This window comes from Myotis myotis, unplaced genomic scaffold (assembly GCF_014108235.1).
Source record: "Myotis myotis isolate mMyoMyo1 unplaced genomic scaffold, mMyoMyo1.p scaffold_m19_p_3, whole genome shotgun sequence".
NCBI classification, from domain to species: domain Eukaryota; kingdom Metazoa; phylum Chordata; class Mammalia; order Chiroptera; family Vespertilionidae; genus Myotis; species Myotis myotis.
In genome coordinates, this window is record NW_023416335.1 from 122,554,742 (window position 1) to 122,574,777 (window position 20,036).

The 20,036-nt window shown below is 44.7% G+C and overlaps 1 protein-coding gene across 10 annotated transcripts in view; it reads right to left on the minus strand.

Moving 5' to 3' along the window:
• The window catches only part of CRACR2A (calcium release activated channel regulator 2A), a 138,107-nt gene that overhangs the window by 99,475 nt on the left and 18,596 nt on the right, over window positions 1-20,036 (minus strand). For 2 of the 10 annotated variants that reach the window (XM_036300453.1, XM_036300454.1), the window contains exon 4: window positions 2,117-2,196. The exons of the other annotated variants lie outside the window; for them this stretch is intronic. The gene's annotated coding sequence lies outside the window, so the exon portion shown is untranslated. The remainder of the gene's footprint in view (window positions 1-2,116; window positions 2,197-20,036) is intronic. 10 annotated transcript variants of the gene reach the window in all.

The following is a 20,036-nucleotide window of genomic DNA, read 5'->3' on the forward strand; positions in this document are numbered from 1 at the left end:
TTGCCATTAAATGCATTCTCCCAGATCTCTTCAGTTTCAAGTCTTCGCTGCCAAGCCTCCAACCCTAATATTTATCTTTTCTGTGTCTACTCCCAGGCCCCCACCTCTTAGCTCTTCACTCTCAAAGTACCTGCTTTCCCTTGGATCATGATATCCCAACTGCTTCTGAAAAAACTAAACTTTGAGCTTTCCCTCGGCACATGGAAGGCACTGAACCAGCAGATGCTGGGAGAGATACAAAGATACGTTTATGACCAGCCCTTTCCTCAATGAATTTACAGTCTTGCAGGGACATAAGACACAAATACTTGGGGGCAGAGATGAGAAGAGCCATGTGCATGCACACAGGAAAACTGTAGGAGAAACAACTCAGAATTTTCCCCCAATGCAAAGCCACTGTCCACAGCTCTCCGCACTGTTCGATTCTGGCTGGTTTACTTAATCTTAAATGTCTAAGGAAATGGAGGTCAGCTCTGGCAGAGATACCCCAAATGAGTGGAGAGTCCAAAAAAAGCAGCTGGTATTTCATCCTGGTTGGCATTTTCTAGAAAGCAGTCCTACCTCAGGAAACAGCTTCAGAGAGGGTAAACAAATTGACCTAGGAAGACAGCTAATTAGTGACAGAGTGTGAACTCAGTCCTAAGCTTGCCTGATTCTTTAAAACCTCAGTTTATTTATCTGTAAAATATGACCAATGATTCCCACTCTGCATAATTGTTACAAAGATTTAAAAATAGCTTATCAAAAATATCTGGTACAATAAGCACTACATAAGTGGAAATCACTCTTACTACTTCCAGAGGTAATATTATTGAGCCAAAGAGCACTTTATATGCAAATGTTAAAGGTTCTTAATACATATTACCAAACTGCTTTAAAAAACAAAAACTGCTAAACAAGGCCGTGACAGCATTGCCCAGGGGACCTTCCTGAAACGCAGGCCTGATCATGCTTCCCTGTGGCATTCAGAATCATTGCCGCATTATTCAAAATAGCAAAGATATAAAAACAGCCTAAGTATCCATGAATGATAAATGGATAAAGAAGAGGTGGCATATATTCACAATGGAATATTATTCAGCCATAAAAAAAAAAAAAAAAAAAAAAAAGGAAATCTGCTATTTGCGACAACCTGGATGGAAGGGCTTTACCCTAAATTAAATAAATCAGACAAAGAAGACAAATACTATATGATCTCACATGTGGAATTCAAAACAAAATAAAAAACAAACTGAAATAGGTACCAAATACAGATTGGTGGCTACCTGGGGTGGGGTGTGGGGGGGTGGGAACCTAAACAGGATGTTCAAGGCCAATTTGCCATATGCATGTGCAAAGGCAATGACACAGCAGTTTTACTGCTCGCACTGCGCAGGCGTACCTCTCTATAACCCAAATATTGATGTCCCTATTTGGCAAGAAGCCTCTTTTTTCTAAGTTGGTATAAAGAGGTGTTACTGGCCAGCAGGTACGCAGCTGCTTTGTGGGGCTACTTTGAAGAGCTGCTTTGTCTGATGGCTCCTTGTTATCAATGGCTACTAGGTCTGCGATAAAGTCTCTCCTATATGCCTATGACTTCTCATATTTTCTTCCAATGCCAAAGGGGAGAGAAATGGTGAAGGTGGTAGAAAAGAACAAACTTCCAGTTACAAGGGGAGTATGTCCTGGGGGTGTAACGTACATACAGCATGGTGACTACAGCTAACAATACTGTATTTTCTAAGGGAGCAAATTCTAAAACTTCTTGTAACAGGAAAAAATATTGTAACTATGTGTGGTGATGGATGTTAACTAAACTTATTGTGGTGATCATTTTACAATATATTCAAATATCAAATCATTATGTGTACCTTAAAGTTATATAATGTCATATGTCAATTATATTTTAATAAAGCTGGGGCAGGGGGAGAGGAGTGGGGAGAAAACTGTGTCCTCAAGTAGACTGGGAAAAATAATGGCCATCTGATGAACTCAGTTTCTGGAAGCTAAGCGCCTGCTAATGATTCTCATAAATATTAAAAACAGCAGCAAAGACACCCACACAGGCTTCACAGATTTCAGGCCTGAGGACCAGGGGCTGTGGGGTACCCTGTCCACCTTTTGATCTCTCACTCACCTGGCAGGTCCCGGCTCCTCAGAGCAAGGGTAACGCTTCAGATCTGGAGAGCATGTTTGTGACCCGTGTTTGAATCCCGCCTAGGAAACACACAGAGATGAAAACGCCGTCTTTCCCCCAGGAGCCGCAGAGGAAGGGGTTTATGGCAATGGGGGGAAATGTCCCTCTCGCTAGGGTTGCAATGCCCCTCAGAAAACAGGCCTCGTCCCATCCTTTTCCAGGTTTTGGAGATGAGGAGAGATGGAGGGATTACAGTGGGAAGTCTACATAGCAACCTGAGTCTGGAGATGGGTCCAGCCCAGCAGAGGCTGACTCTTGTGCCTAAGCAGGGGGTATAGCCTTGGGGCTAACTGGACACCCCCTTTCAGCAACCCCAGCTCTCAGCAGTGATCTTTCAGCTTTTGCATCTGATCCACAAACGCTGTCTGCACCATTGTGGAAGCTTACCCTTGAAGATGGAGAAAGAGAATTGTGGCCAGAATCACTGCCCTACCTAAGAAAGCTCTGCAGTAGTATAGTAAGTAAGAAAAACCTAAGGGCCCCATATGGGTACCAACCTAAACGGTGCTGGAACAGGTTCTGGGACAGGGAGATGCCATTAATTAGCACTGTGAACTTGGGGACAAACTTTGCAGAATGCTTTGGCCTCATGCTAAGTAACATGGTCTGAGGGCATGCCTGAAATTACTGCAGGCAGCTGTAGTGACTGCAAAGGAGGCTGGGATTCTCTGTTGTACCCCTGCTGAGGCCAAATCTCCAATAATCACTAGATCTGGCAGACCAGATGTGTATTCCCAGCAACCTTGGTCTCTGTAGGGTTCACATGCACAACTCATCTGAAGCAAGTGCCTGGTGTTCTATATGAGGTAATGCAGTTCTCAGGTGTTCATTCAACCATCCAGTGAATGTTTGCTCTGTGCAGGCACTTTTCTAGGTGCCAGACAAGCAGCAATAATGCGAATCCAGCAAGCTTTGCACCTGTGGAGCCTAGATTCCAGTGGAGAGAGACAAGCAATACATATATAAACCCAGTAAGTATTTTCAGAAAATGAAAAGTGTTGGAAGAAGTCAGCTTTCAGTACCTACCCCTCAGGGGCATTGCTGCTGGAAGCAACCAAGGTGTGGAAGCCCCACCCAGGCAGCAGCCTTCAGCAGAGCCAGAGCCAGGCAGAATGGAGAGTAATGTTGCCCTGACTGTCCCCAGCTGCCGACACCTGGGAAACTTAGGTTATACATATTTAGAAAATATATTTTGGCTCTACATAAGATGTTAATAGTGTTATTTCTAGGTGGTAGTCTTAAGAGATGATTTATTTTGCCTTCCTTCTGAATTTCCTAATAGTTTTATTATTACAATGTAGTGCTTTTGCAATGAGGGAAAAACACATTTTAAAAAATGAGAACACTGGCCTAGATAAATCAAATTAATAAGGAATAAATTTGGATGGGTAGGCAGGGACCAGATCTTAGGATGATGAATAACATCTTGCCATGCCACTTTATGGCTTACAAAAGCAATTTCACAAAAATATCTCCTTCAACCCTCACAAGATAATCTCAAGGTTACATAAAAAAATAAACCTTAGTGCAGGAAAATGCCTGCCCCCAGGTGCCCGACTTCTGAGCCAAAGTGTTTGCCATTATTCCGCGTGGCCTTCTGAAGCTGACCTCCCTTCAGACACTGCCAGCACCCAGGTGCTAACTCCCCCTGTCTCCACCTTTGCCTTCTCCTACAGGGACCAAGCTGATTTGTTCAGATGTGTAGTTATTGACCCAGTCTTCACCTGGTCCTACCTGGTTCTAGGCTTTGTACTGAGTGCTGGGGACACAGGGGAGAACCAAAAAGGTCTTCACAAATTAATGAATGTATGATACAAATCATGGTTACTGCAGTGGAAGAGAAGTAAGGTGTTACACAAATGGCTAGCACCAGAGGGAGCTGATCTGGATGGGACACTAGCCCTTTGCCCGATACTGAGCAATACGTTGTCACTAAGTCCCCAGGGTATGCCAGGCACACATTCTCATTGAAGCCAAGATTACAAGATACCTGTTCTCAAAGGACATATACCCTGGACAGAGAGGCAGCACTCAACACCAAAACAGAAGTCCACTGAGGACATCGTGGCACTTACAATGATGAAGTAGCCCCCTTCAGCCCTCTCTCAAACAAGGTGACGTTGACCAACCCGATCATCAGTGTTGGCACAAGTCAACATGTGATTGTCACCAGGAAAGAAATGGCACAGACATACAGAAAGTGCATAGCTGACACCACAAGACCGGGCTTCAGTGTCTGAGTGGGTGGCACAAGCATTTAAGACAATAGGACCTTAGAGGTGGGAGAGGACTGGATGGGCCGCCATGCTGGAAAAGGCTTCTGTGGAGGAGGCGGGCCTCAGACAGTGAAGGGATTTGGATGTTCTTCCAGGCAATCCCATTTAGCACGGCCTTGAGGATGCCCAAGAAGCCTGCAGCACAGCCCGTGGCCCTTTCTCTCCTGGACACAGGAGGCTGGCTTCCCGACCTCTTGCCTGGGACTTGAGAGAGGAGGCCTGGGGTCCTGTTACGTCTGTTTTGGGGTTTTTAAGTGTCCCTCTAACTAAGCTCTGAAGAGCCAGGAGGGCTGTTGGTCACCCAAGGCTGAACATAAAGTCTGATTTCAGCACCAGGCAGCTAGCAAATGATGAAAACACCTGGCTAATGAGTGCTTGTACACATTGGGTTTTACTGAAAAAATCCATAAGCGAAGCTCAAAGACTTTCAGGTGTTGTGATCTAATATGAACAGAAATTTCAAGTCAGGTTATGTTCTCAGTTGCCATTTGATATCACAGGCACCACTGCAGTGATCTGAGCTATGGTGAGTTCCCTGGATACACCACCAGCTGAATAGGAATAACCATACAATAATGACAACAAACTTTCATATGGTGCTTTAGAATCAACAAAGATATTTGTCATCTATGCCTATGAGTTAATATCTTATTTGTAACTAGAGGCCCAGTGCATAAATTCATGCACCAGTGGGGTCTGGCTGGCCTGCCCAGATCGGGGTCGATTGGGGCTGGGCTGGTAGTGGGGAGGGGACATGGGAAATTGGCCAACCGGCCCCACCCCTGATCAGGCTGGTTGGCTGCCACAGTGCACGTCATAGCGACCAGTCATTCTGGTCGTTCTAGTCGCTTGGCTTTTATATATATAGATAAGACCATGCTGGCAGCTATGGATCCTGGACTATAGCTGGTGAGGCCTGGGCCTGAGGGTGCCAGACCTCTCACACCTACCCCTCGCTGTGACACTGAGTCACCCTCACTGACACCTTCATCCCCACAGCGTTTTGACTTGGCAGTGTGTGCTGTGAATAGGCTCAGGAAACCTGTGCTCATCCTGGATCTCCTCTGTTCTTTCTGTTTGAAGAACACAAGGTTTTGAGTTTAGACAGCGCTAGGTTCAAGTCCCAGGTCTGTCATTTACGACTCATGCGATCCACAGCAAGTTATCTTGTTTCTCTCAGCCACTTTCCTCCTTTCTTTTTTAAAATTTTATTTTTTCAATTACAGTTTAACTCAATATTATTTTTATTAGTTTCAGGTGTACAGCATAGTGGTTAGACAATCATATACTTTACAAAGTGTTCCCCCAGATATTTTCAGGAACCCACCTGGCACGATACATACATTATTGACTATATTCCCTATGCTGTACTTTACATTCTGGTGACTATTTTTTAACTACCAATTAAAAACTTTGTTATCAATTTACTACCAATTGATAACTTTTCATATGTCTATTGGTCATCTGTATGTCCCCTTCAGAGAAGTGTCTATTCAGATCCTTTGCCAACTTTTTAATTGGATTGTGTGTGTGTGTGTGTGTGTGTGTGTGTGTGTGTGTGTGTGTGTTTTGTGTGTGTGTGTTTTGGGGGAGAGGGGTTGTTGAGTTGTATGAGTTCTTTATAAATTTTGTACATTAACCCCCTTATCAGATGCATCATTGGTGAATATGTCCTCCCATTCAGTAGGTTGTCTTTTCATTTTGTTGTTGTTTCCCTTGCTGTGCAAAAAGTCTTTAATTTGATGTAGTTCCACTTGTTTATTTTTTAGTTCGTTTCCCTTGCCCAACAAGATATATCAGAAAAAATATTGCTAAATGTCAGAGATTTTACCATCTATGTTTTCTTCTAGAAGTTTATGGTTTTGAGTGTTACATTTAAGCCTTTAATCCATTTTGAGTTTATTTTTGTATATGGTGTAAGTTGGTGGTCTGGTTTCATTTTTTTTTTTTTTTTTGCATGTATCTGTTCAATATTCCCCACAGCACTTACTGAATAGAAAGTCTTTACCCGATTGTATGGTTTTGCCTCCTCTATCAAATATTAATTGACCATATAGGCATGGGTTTATTTCTGGGCTATTTTGTTTTATATGTCTATTTTTATGCCAGTATCATGCTGTTTTGATTATTATGGCCTTGTAATACCATTTGATATCATATGCTGTGATACCTCCAACTTCATTCTGTTTTCTCAAGGTTATCATGGCTGTTTGAGGTCTTTTGTGGTTCCATATAAAATTTTGGATTATTGGTTCTAATTCTGTGAAAATGCCATTGGTATTTTGATAGGAATTGCATTCAATCTATAGATTGCTTAGGGCAGTTAATGATGTTAATTCTTCCTACCCATGAGCCCAGTATATGCTTCCATTATTTGTATCTTCAGTTTCTTTATTCAACATCTTATAGTTTTCTGAGTACAGGTCTTTTTCCTCCTTGGTTAAATTTATTCCTAGGTATTTTTTCTTTATTTTTTTTATGCAGTTGTAAATGGGACTGTTTTCTTAGTTTCCCTTTCTGATAGTTCATTATTGGTGTATAAAAATGCAACTCGTTTCTGAATATTTATTTTGTATCCTACTACTTTACTGAATTATTTTTTAGTTCTAATAGTTTTTTGGTGGAATCTTTAAAATAACAGTACCTCTCTTGTAAAGGTGCAGTAAAGATAATGAAGTACTTAGCACGGGGCCTGGCCCCCATACCTAGCACTCAATACCTATTAACTATGTTGTTGTAGTTACTGTTATAATTACAGAGAGGACAGCTCCATGTCATTCTCTGTCTCAACCCAGAGACTAGGACTCTGTGGTGTGGCAGTCTCCCTCTTTCTGGCAGGGTGGCCTGGGGGCCCTGGGAGAGGCCTGTTGGCGGGGAGGCAGCACTCTCCCTCGACAGGGCCTGTCTCTCCCCAAGCTGTACTCACTGGGGTGAATGGCAGAATCTCACCCCTGAGCTCTAGAACCGCACTGTCCAACACAGCAGCTGCAGCCGCAGCCACATAAGCTCTGAGCCCTCACAATGTGGCCCGTCCCAACGGAGACCTGCTAGGAGAGTAACCTAGTTCCAACACAAGGAATGACCACAACAGGGATGGGTCCTGAGGACGTTGTGCTCAGTGAAGTAAGTCAGACAGTGAAAGACAAATATGATCTCACTTACATGTGGCATCCAAACAAACACAAAAACAAGCTCAACAGCTTACTGTTGCCACAGGGGGTCAAACTAATGGTACAAAATCCTGGTTATAAAATAAGTAAGTCCTGGGGGTTTAATGTACAGCACTGCTAGTTAATAACACTGTACTGTATATATGAAAGTTGCTTAAGAAATGGCTCTTAAAAGTTCTCACCACAAGAAAAAAAAATTCTGTTAAGTATGTATGGAAACAGATGTTAACTCGACTTATAATGTGATCATTTCACAGTACATATACAAATACTGAATCATGATGTTGCAAACCTGGAATTAATGTAATATTACATGTTAATTATACTTCAATTTTAAAATGTAAATTATCTTCTTAATAAATTTGTACATGGAGACTATGCTGAAATGATAATATTTGGGGTGTATTAGGTTAAACAGAATATTAAAGTTAACTTTGCCTATTTACTTCTTCTGATGTGGCAACTAGAAAACTGAAAATTACATGCGTGGCTCACATTATACTCCTTCTGCACAGCCTGGTTTGGACCAGGAGCTCAGTGAGGCCAAGGCTTTGGCACTTTGGTTCCCTGCTGAGTTCCAAGCACCCAGGACAGGCCCTGAGTGAACGAATGGGCCAGTGAGTGAGAGTGTGAGGAGAGCTTTCAAAAGTGGGAGGTCAAGCTTAAGGAGGTGGGGGTAGTCCTAGGGCAAGTTAGGGGCAGCCTGGATTTTGCACAGATGAGTAAACTGAGGTTGGAAAACATATTAAAAACTTGCTCCAAAACAGCCAGGATTCAAATCAAGTGCATCCCAAACCTATGTTCTTTCCACTAAAACCCGTGACCTCCCACAGGCATGCAGAGTTGCAGAAAGAAAAAAATACATACATATATTTAAAGCACATTCCCTCAATACCACTGAAGTCCTAGCTTGGGGAAAGTCACTTGGCCTCGCCTCAGGGTGCTCACATCCTCATCTGCACTGTTGACCCCAGACCCCACGGATCTCATTTCTTTCCCCCAGTGTGTGCACAGAGCGAACCCCAGTGTGTGCATGGAGAGAACCCCAATGAGTACACAGAGAGAACCCCAGTGAGTACACAGAGAGAACCCAGGTGTGTGCACGGAGAGAACCCCAGTGTGTGCACGGAGAGAACCCCAATGAGTACACAGAGAGAACCCCAGTGAGTACACAGAGAGAACCCAGGTGTGTGCACGGAGAGAACCCCAGTGTGTGCACGGAGAGAACCCCAATGAGTACACAGAGAGAACCCCAGTGAGTACACAGAGAGAACCCAGGTGTGTGCACGGAGAGAACCCCAGTGTGTGCACGGAGAGAACCCCAGTGTGTGCACGGAGAGAACCCCAATGAGTACACAGAGAGAACCCCAGTGAGTACACAGAGAGAACCCAGGTGTGTGCACGGAGAGAACCCCAATGAGTACACAGAGAGAACCCCAGTGTGTGCACAGAGCGAACCCCAGTGTGTGCATGGAGAGAACCCCAATGAGTACACAGAGAGAACCCCAGTGTGTGCACGGAGAGAACCCCAGTGCGTGCACGGAGAGAACCCCAGTGCGTGCACGGAGCGAACCCCAGTGTGTGCACGGAGAGAACCCCAGTGTGTGCACGGAGAGAACCCCAATGAGTACACAGAGAGAACCCAGGTGTGTGCACGGAGAGAACCCAGGTGTGTGCACGGAGAGAACCCCAGTGTGTGCACGGAGAGAACCCCAGTGTGTGCACGGAGCGAACCCCACTGTGTGCAGAAGGCAGTCAAAGGCTGAGCTCTGCTTCCTCTCTCCTCTCCACTCTTCGGCTCCAGCTGAGATTTCTCGGCATCACCCAAATCAATAATTTGTTTAAGGCTTCTCTTTGATTTTACTTGGTTTTAGATGTTTTTCTTCAAAAGCAAAATCTTGCAGACTTTTTCCTTGATCTTGTAATGAAGTTCCCTCCAAGATATTTAACTTTAGAAATAGTTTCTGCTATGCCATCTTCTTTAAAGAAAGAAAGACATCTAAATCACAAACATCCCATCACAGTCAACTAAAAAGCTCAGAAGGCATGCGGGCTTGTCTCCCTTGTATCTGCCTTTACTAGGTGTACCCGTTAATAATGCGGATTTTTTTTCAATAGATGGAGTTACACGTATGTTGATATAAATGCGATTTGATATGTATGCTATTTTGTTGTATTGACAACAAGCTTCAAAACTTCATATGTCAAATTTGCTGAAGGTGTTAACATAGATATTTTTCCACTTAAAAATATCGAATTTTGTGCCAAAAAAAAAAAGAGCATTTGTGGGAAGTTATAATTCATTATTTTGAAGAAAAGTGCTGCTGAATACTTTGGAAAGCTTATGGTGAACATGCTCCATCTCAAGTGGGGCCTTGACTTACGAGTGTCCCGACTAACAAGTTTTTTGAGATAACAGCTGCATCTCGGCCGATTTTTTGCATTGAGCTGATAGAGTAATTTGAGTTAACGAGCTCCTTAATGAGCTCGGCCTCGGAACGAATTAAACTCATAAGTCAAGGCCCCACTGTACTTGTGAATGCTGGTTTAAATGCTTTAAAAGTGGTGATTTCAGTGTGAAAGACAATGAATGTCCAGGTCAACCGAAAAAGTTTGAAGACCAACAATTATAAGCATTATTGTATGAAGATGCATGTCAAACTCAAAAACAACTTGCAGAAAGATTAAACGTTGCTCAGCAAACAATTTCTGATCATCTACAAGGATTGGGAAAGATTTTAAAGGAAGGAAAATGGGTGCCACATCAACTGAACAAAAGACAAATAGAAAACCGAAAAGTCATCAGTAAAATGTTGCTTCAATGGCACGAAATAAAGTCTTTTTTGCATCGAATTGTGACTGGCGATGAAAAGTAGATTTATTTTGAGAATCCCAAATATACAAAATCATGGGTTAATCCAGGTCAACCATCAACATCGACTGCAAGGCCAAATCGCTTCAGAAAGAAGGCAATGCTCTGCGTTTGGTGGGATCAGGAAGATGTGGTGTATTATGAGCTTCTAAAACCAGGTAAAACCATTAATACTGATCGCTACCAACAACAAATAATCAATTTGAACCATGCTTTAATTGTGAAATGACCAGAATGTTCCAGAAGACACAGCAAAGTAATTTTGCTTCATGATGACGCACCATTACACACTTCAAAACCAGATAAAGACATGTCTTGCCTGGGAAGTGGTAACCCACTCGCTGTATTCAAGAGACCTTGCTCCTTCAGATTACCACTTGTTCCGATTGATGGCACACGCACTTTCTGAGCAGCACTTCAAAACATAGGAAGAAGTGGAAAATTGGGTCTCTGAATGGTTTGTCTCAAAACAAGAAAAGTTCTATTGGACGGTATTCACGAATTACCTGAAAGATGGGGGAAATGTGTAGCTAGCGATGGACATTACTTTGAATAAAGCACTTTTGATGTTTCTCTTGAAATTATCATGTTTTCTTTGATTACAAATCCGCATTATTAACCGGTACACCTAGTACTGTCTGTTGCCATCTATGCCCCAGCCTCTCGTGTTTCCACCTGTGCCTGAGGAGTCCTGATGCTCAGAGAACAGCTTCTGCTGCTTTTCCTCTGCTGACGCCCTCTCATGGGCTCCGCTCTGCTCTCACCTGTGGTCTGCTGAGTGCATGCCCCTCCTGATGGTCTCAACCTCCAACAGAGCTTTTTGGAAAAGAGCCTGTGCTATTTCCATTTCCAATGCTAGTCCAAGAGCCTCCTGAATTTTAATCTAAGCGAAGAGTATTTTTGAGCCTAAACTGATTTGTCAGAGAAGAAAATCTCACCCACTCCTCCCCGGGTAAAACGCCAACACTATTTTTTTAATCAGAAAGGATAAAGAAAGATTTGCCAGAATCAGCGGTGTTGTTCTAAAGTGAGAAAAGAGCCTCAGTGGAATAGCTGGATGGAGCTGCTTTTCAACGCAGCCCCTCCAGGGTGCGGAGCACAATTAGTCACCCTTTGTGCGTGTCTCAGCCACGTGTTGAATCACTGTGCATCCCAGTCCCCTCCCCAGCCACCCAGAAGAGTGGCCAGCAGACACTGTTGCTTAGGAATGCACACACGTTTTAAACAAGCATCAATGGCCAGGACAGCAAATTTGCTTCTGCTTCCTCAAAATGATTGTGTGCTGAGTTCCAAAGCCAAACAGATTTGCTGAGTGGCTCTCGTGGTAACATTTGCAGAGAGACTCTTAGTGCAAGATGCTGTATTAGTAACAGGGATACCATGTAGTGAGACATTGTCTGTGCCCTCAAACAGCTCACAGTGATGGCCTGGGGTGCGGTGGGGGCTGGGTAGAGGGGCACAAAGGGGGGAATGGGGGACATTTGTAATGGTGTTCACAATAAAAATAAATTAAAAAAGAAGATAGGTGTATGTGACAAAAGACAATGTAAAGCAGAATGAGGAAAGGTGATGATAAAAGTATATGTGCATGAAAGTGCATTGAAAAAGAATGAGAAGAAAACATACCTCAATGTTAACAATAGTTATCTCTGTTTATTCTCTTTTTTTAATGTCTTTTTTTTTTATTATTGATTTCAGAGGAAGGGAGAGGGAGAGAGAGATAGAAATATCAATGATGAGAGAGAATCATTTATAGGCTGCCTCCTGCACGCCCCCCAATGGGGATCGAGCCTGCATCCCAGGCATGTGCCCTTGACCAGAATCAAACCCTGGACCCTTCTGTCTGCAGGCCTATGCTCTACCCACTGAGCCAAACCAGCTAGGGCATGTTTATTCTCTTTTTTACTGTATGTCACATTCTGTGATTTTTTTTTTTTTTACAATAAGCATATATTGCTTATACAATAAAATGTGTTTTCAAGAATATTTTCACAAATGCTTAAGGACAATGATTTGGGTGATAGAGCAAACATGTCAAACTCACGGCCCACGGGCCGCATGTGGCCCACAATTAATATTTTTGTGGCCCAGCCAATATAACGTTGTATGTAAGAAATGTTTTAATAAAAATCTCATAATTTAATTTTTACAATATCCTATATGCATAACTATTAATAACAAACTACAACATTCACTAATGACTGATTATTATAATCATGTTGCATTAATTTCCCTTACTAGCCTTACATGCAGGCACACCATTTCTCTCCACTAATACTAGCAGGGAATATTTTAGCAGCTGATTGCCACGTCATTAGTCTTGTACTGACTTGTTTTGTGTACACAACAGGAAATATTTCACTTTCAGAGAACAGGAAAAATAAGTTTATTTGCATTATGCTTATTAATTTGTGCAGTTACTCAGTGTCTGGTAAGTTAATGTTCAAGAAAAAAATATTAATTTTTATTAAAATGTTCTATTATTTTATCTTAATGATTACTCATTTATTTCAGCCCTTTGCATTCAGCATGTCTCTATGAAAATAAACCTACGTTTTTATGAAAATTGAAGCTTTTTTTTTGCGGCCCACATAAACTTAAACCTTGTTTATTTGGCCCGTGTTTGCTGTTGAGTTTGATGTGCTTGCCCTAGAGCAGTGGCTCTCAACCTCCCTAATGCCGTGACCCTTTAATACAGTTCCGCATGTTGTGGTGACCCCCAACTATAAAATTATTTTCGTTGCTACTTCATAACTGTAATTTTGCTACTATTATGAATCATAATGTAAATATCTGATATGCAGGATGTATTTTCATTGTTACAAATTGAACATAATTAAAGCATAGTGATTAATCACAAAAACAATATGTAGTTATATATGTATTTTCCGATGGTCTTAGGAGACCCCTGTGAAAGGGTCGTTCGACCCCAAAGGGGTCGCGATCCACAGGTTGAGAACCGCTGCCCTAGAGGATGGAGCATGTATACTGACCCTGCAGGACCAGTAGCACTGGGCAGTGAGGAGACAGGGGAGGCTGGTCCAGGCACATGCCTGGGAGCCCTTGTGTCATGTATGCCCATTGGAATGAGTAAGCACACAGGTTAACAATCCCTGAGGCCAGGGCAGTGATGGCGAACCTATGATGTGCATGTCAGAGGTGACACGCGAACTCATTTTTTTGGTTGATTTTTCTTTGTTAAATGGCATTTAAATATATAAAATAAATATCAAAAATATAAGTCTTTGTTTTACTATGGTTGCAAAATCAAAAAATTTCTATATGTGACACGGCACCAGAGTTAAGTTAGGGTTTTTCAAAATGCTGACATGCCGAGTTCAAAAGGTTCGCCATCACTGGGCCAGGGCCTGCCTGTCTTGTTCCCACAGAACCCCGCACTTTCCTGGGGTGCGCCATGCAGTACTCAGCACCTCTGTTGTGCAGGTCTGTGGCTGGTCTCTGAACGCTTTCTCTGGGCTGAAGCCACGCGTGGGAAAGCAGCCAGCCTGGCCTCTCACCACGGCTGGGCTTCTGCGACCGAGCTCGCTATCTGGAATCCACTGTTTGTCCCCACAGTTCAGCTTGTGGGTTGTGTCAGATTTATCCACCCCTCCGCCCACCCTGAGAAAGTACCGTAGGTCTTCTTAGAAGTAGGAGGAGAGATGGAGACTGGAAACTGTGTGTTTGCATTCAGAATACTCTACTGCTCGACTGGACACCTGGTCACTGTCCCCTGCTGTAGGGTCCCAGTGAGATTAAGGTCTCAGGAGGGGCAGCTCATGAGACTCCATCCCTGTTCCTAACATCAGCCCACTCCTCACCTGAGGTGCCCTCCTCCATCACAACCCACAATGGTCAGGGACGGGTGCTGGGGCTCCTGAAGGCAAAAGGATGCCCAGAATGACCTCCATCAGCACGACCAATCTAGGGGATCCCAAAATTACTCCCTGAGGCCCACAGCTCCCTTCTGACCCACACCTAGCATCCTGCAGCATCTCCTTCAACATTCAAACACGTCTGGCAGTGAGACGCGCTGTCCATGGAAGGAAGTGCCCTCCTTCCTTTAAAGTCACTCACTCCCAGAAAGTAAAATGAAGGTGTTCCTATGCCCTTTGTCCATTTCTGGGACAATGGATAATACTAAATCCCCACACAACTAACAGAATAACTGTGGACTGGGGCTCCCCTCTGTTTCCTCCTCAATCTGTATCCAGTCTGGAGCCACCCCCACCCCAGCTCAGTGGCTGCAGTCCCTAGATGGCTCTCACAGGCAGTATCTAATTGCCTCTCCACCCTGGGGTAACCAGACTCAGGGTGACCTCTCTGCTCCCATGCTGCCGGTCCTTTCTGTTCTGAGTGAGCCCAGCAAACAAGGCCTGTAATGTGATGAGTGAGTCTATGTACAAGCACTCGCACCCTCTCAGCTCCTCCGTGCCAGCCCCACAAGGCAGGGAGGATTCTGCTTCCACGGGCTTATCGTTAATGAAAGCTTCCCTTGCTTACGCTTGCAGAAGGCAGGCAGTGCCTGCAAGGGGCCTCCACAGGTAACTGGCTGGTTATTAAGGAAGACCAGTTGGCACTGTGCGTGCTTCCAGGCTGGCTGCTCTCATTCCAATGCACTGGGAGAGGATGGATGGCTCCTCTGCACTTCCTGTAGGAGCTGCAGAAGGGATCAACTCCCAAGACGGGGCAGATCCACCCAACCCGTCCACACTTTCCCCTGGACTTCCAGCTGGAAACAAATGGCTTGCTCACACTCATGAAGCCACCACACAAGATGGGGCCGCTGGTGTCGGGAGAGGTGGAGAGCAGGAAGGATGCAGACGCCAAGTGTTCAGACACGTGACCCAGGCCTGGCGGGCCTCCCTACAACCTCGCCATGCTGCTCCCCCTCACACCCTTCAGTGGCTCCCACCCTTGTGGAATGAAGTGCCAACCTACTCTCCCGGCTTCTTGGGCCTTTTGTGGTCTAAGGAGGAGCAGCAAACGATATTCCCTGAATAGGACAGGACAGAGCACAGAGGAAGGCAGCTTTCCACACCAGGCTTCTCTATGGGCTCCAACCGATAGCTCCCTCTCCTCGTACAGCCACTCTCTCTTCTAGGCGTGCTGCCCCCATTCTTCTCAGCCAGGCCTTCTCACTCTCACTCATTTTGCTTCCCCATCCGAAAAGCTCCTATATTCCTCCCATCTCACCACATTTTTAGCCACCCTTTAGGCAGTGTATGAGTTTCCTAGGGCAGCTGCAACAATTATCAAAAACCAGGTGTCTTAGAGCAACAGAAATGCATCCTTTCACATTTAGGCAGCTGTACCCCTTCAGAAGGCTGTGGGGGACAGGTCATTCCTTACTTCTTCCAGGCTTGTAGCTCTGGAACTCCAACCTCTGCCTCTGTTTCCCCCTGGCCTTCTCTCCGTGTCTCTCCTATGTGGGCCTCTTGAAAGGACACTGACTGAAGTTAGGGCCAGGGGATAGTCCAGGATGATCTCAGCTGGAGACCTGTCGCTGAATCACCTGCACACAGCCTTTTTCTGAGAGGGTCACAGTCACAGCTTTTGGTGGTTGGGACAGGACCTATCTTTTTACCATTCACCCCACTACAGGCAGTGATTCTCAGCCTCACAGAGCACCAGAGTCATCTGGGGAGTCTTCTGACTCCAGATGCCTAGGCCTCATCCCAGATATTCAGTTTGAAATGCTTCTGGGTGGGATCAAGGTGTGAAGTGTGTGTGTGTGTGTGTGTGTGTGTAAATGCTTGCATGAATGTGTGTTTAACTTTCCTAGTTTCTAAAGTGCAACCTAGGGAGAGCCACTATTTTAAGCCTTGAGGACTCATAGTATCTCATCCAAGCAGAAATTACAGGTAATACCAACGTTCACTGATTGCTTTCTCATCTAGGGTTACTCTCAAGTTGGTCACAAATCACACTGACATCTATTGTTTTTAAATGTTGCACAGAGAATGTCAGAGACATCACTTAACCCAGTGATGCTCTGCCCTCTTCAATCAATGCACCATTTTTTATAACAAATATTTGGAAATGTTCTTTTAACTACCTGAAATGAAACTTCTAGATAAGTCAGTCAACCCATATGCAAAATCTAGCTCTAACTATAATAAAAAGGAGGAAAAAGGAATGCAATTTATAATAAAAATAATAAGTATTTCAATATGTAAGTGCTCACGCACGACTGCACAGGGATGCATAATGAAGAAGTCAATGCTTACACCTACTTATAATAGATAAGATTAGATTTAACTGCTCATAAAGACTACAAGGAAATAAAAGAGCAGAGGACAACAGAATAAAAATGCTAGGATGAAAAATAGCAAACCCACTATCCTGTCTGGATCTGATAACAGGAAGCAGGTAATAACCTTTCCTGAAGTAGAGATAACGTGCTGAATAAAATTACAAACGTGCAAGTAGAGAAAACAAGAAAATATATTATTCTTTTGTATGAGCTAGGCGTAGTTATTTATTGTGCAGAGACATGGGACAGGGCAGTGACAGAGCCTCATGGAAAACAATGTGTGTAATCTGGAAATCCCATCCACAGAGCAGGGGCACACATTCCGTTTTGGGCATTAAAAAGCCTTGAAGCCCTGGCCAGTTGCTCAATGGTTAGAACATCCGCCCACGGACCGAAGGGTTTAATTCTGGTCAAGGGCATGTTATCTCAGTTTTGGGTTCGATCCCTGGTCCCGTCGGGGTGCGTGTGGGAGGCAACCAATCAATGTGTCTCTCTCACATTGATGTTTCTCTCTCTTCCCACTCCTCCACTCTCCTGGAAAACCAATGGAAAAACTGTCCTCAGTTGAGGATTTAAAAACAAACAAAAAAAAAAGCCTTGGAAACCATATCCTTTTTGTTTAGGCAGTGGGGAAAGGAGGAGGGATTGGAAAAAGTTGTTTGGTAGACCTCTAAGGAGACTACCAGAGTAAGAATGAAAAACAAAGGCAACCCCCAAGTAAGTCATTGTAAGATCTATTTTTTCCAAGAGATTTCTTATCATTGCACTACAAATATAAGTATATTATATAAATTAGAACATAAACTATTTTAACAACAGCTTCTCTACAGAAGTTCACTGAGATGGTGGTATTCCTGTGCTTCTGCTAATTTAGCAACGTGTTGTCCTGTTGCAAATCTGCAGTGACGTCCCTGCTTCTGCAGTGACTGCATGCTGCACGGCTCAGCGTGTGTGGAAACGCTCCGATCTAGACAGGACGCCCACAGTGGGGACATTATCCAGTCATGTCAAGGCTGTGTCTTTACACCATTTAGGCTTCTCTTCCCAGAACAATGGTCTCCTAGATTACTGGGCTTTTGGCATAACTTCTATAAAAACTTCTCAGTATTACTATATGAGAAGTAATTACCAATTATATGTGCAGTGGGCTGAGTTTGGCAGACTGGGTGACAATTCACTAATGACATTCCCACACAGAATCATGACTAGCATGCCTCGCCCCCATCCAGCAATGCCAGGGGCTTCACCCTGTTGTTGTGGCAACTCGAAGCCACCCACAGATTTCCCAAGTGCCCCCAGAGCCGCAGTACTCAAAGCTCTGGGAGCCTTGCACCAGCCTCAGTACCTGGAGTCTATTGGACGTGCAGAATCGAAAGCCTTGGACAGACCTCCTGGGCTGGAATGTGCATGTTAGCAAGACCCCCAGTGGTCCATGTGCACACGGAGCGTTTGTGAAGCACTGCCCTCGGGGCAGCCCTGACCCCGGGAGGAACACTGGTAAAGCCCAACCTCTTTCATTTCTCAAATGAGGAAGCGGGCCCAAGAGGGGAGGTCAATGTACATTTTTCTCCTCTTCTTGTTAATAGGTCCCTGAGGACAGAGTGTGTGTGCGTCTCTTGCATGTCCACAAAGATGCCAGCACAGAGAAGCGCACGGCTGTGCCCTGCAATGCCTGTTGTCTGTTCCATCAGGACTCTGAATTCTCCTTTTCAACCAGAAAAAAATGAGTTTCCGTTACTCATCCCTAGAAGCACAAGCAGCAGGTCCCCAACAGTCACTTGGACTGAGTTTCAACACCTTTGTTTTGTATAACTTCACCACTAGCATCAGCTGCACCAAAGACCACAGCATCTGAATGAAGAGCAGCTGGCCTTGCCCTACACCCTGTGCCTGGAGGCGGCTGTGGTTAGTGTCGCACTCAGAGAAAGAATAAGTACAAAGCAAAACCCCCAGTTGTTCTACGATAACCACAGAGATGATAGATGCTGTGGATGCAAGCCTGGGGGAGAAGAAAGAAGAAAGGCAGCAAATAAAAAGACAAGCAAGGAGCCTCCCTCCCTGTTACAGGAAGCCCGGCCTATGATCCTTATGCTGAAGTGTGATGTCAAAGGTCAAATATGGTGACCTGTGAACTGTGTCCTCCTGCCCCCCGCCCCTCTCTCTTCCCTGGCAAATTTAGTCCTTCACCCGGGGACAGGGGTTCACCCTCCAGCAGAATACTAACTCCCAGGGTAAGTGCTCCACGGGAGGCAGCCCAGCTCGGACATTAAACCCAGGCCCAGGAATGAGAAAAGCTGAGATGGCATGCAGGAAAGGGGAGAGGCCGTTTCCTTCAGCCCACCTCCAGCCCTGACTGAGGCCTTTGCCAAAGAGCCCACAGCTCCAGAGGTGCAGCCGTTGTCACCTTCACCCTGGCCTGTGGTCAGAAAGATGGCTCAACCCCTTAGCTCACAGCCTCCACTTCCGGGCCTTGCTTCCTTCCTCCATCCAGCAGAGATGAAGACCTGAGACAACTACAAGCTACCCACCTTGTTACCCCAGTGAATTTATTTCCTTTCTCACATTCAGGACCCGGCCTGACACATCCATGTCACTCCAATGCCACACTCATCAGGTGGCACTGCAGTGTCTGCTGACATGTCCTAGCTCTGAGGACCAGGGTGTGGCCCATTCATCGTATCTCCCACCTGGCACGGTGCCTTGCATTCAGAAGTTGCTCTATAAATGTTCGGACATTGAAAGAGCAAAGTGGGCAACGGAGCCGATTCTACTCTATCCAGTGTGACAGACTGTAGAGGCTGAGCCTGGCCTCTGTTAGAACAACAATGCTTTCTCATTATTTGCCTTCCTGCAGCATGTCACCTCTCGCCTACTTTCAGAGTTTCCTCTTATCTTTGTCATGACTGTCATCATCACGCCACCACTGACGACAAACTGAAAAGGCGAAAAATATAACTGTTAGCCACAACCTTAAAAAAAAAAAAAAAGAGTTTGAGGCAGCATAATATATTGGCTAAAACAGCAGGTTCTAGAGCCAGGAGTTCTTGGTTTCAGATACTAGTTCCGCCCTAACTGGTTTTGCTCAGTGGATAGAACGTCTGTCTGCCGACTGAAGGGTCCCGGGTTCGATTCTGGTCAAGGGCACATGCCCGGGTTGCGGGCTCGATCCCCAGTAGGGGGTGTGCAGGAGGCAGCCAATCAATGATTCTCTCTCATTCATTGATTCTATCTCTCTCTCCCTCTCCCTTACTCTCTGAAAATCAATAAAAATATGTTTTTTAAAAAA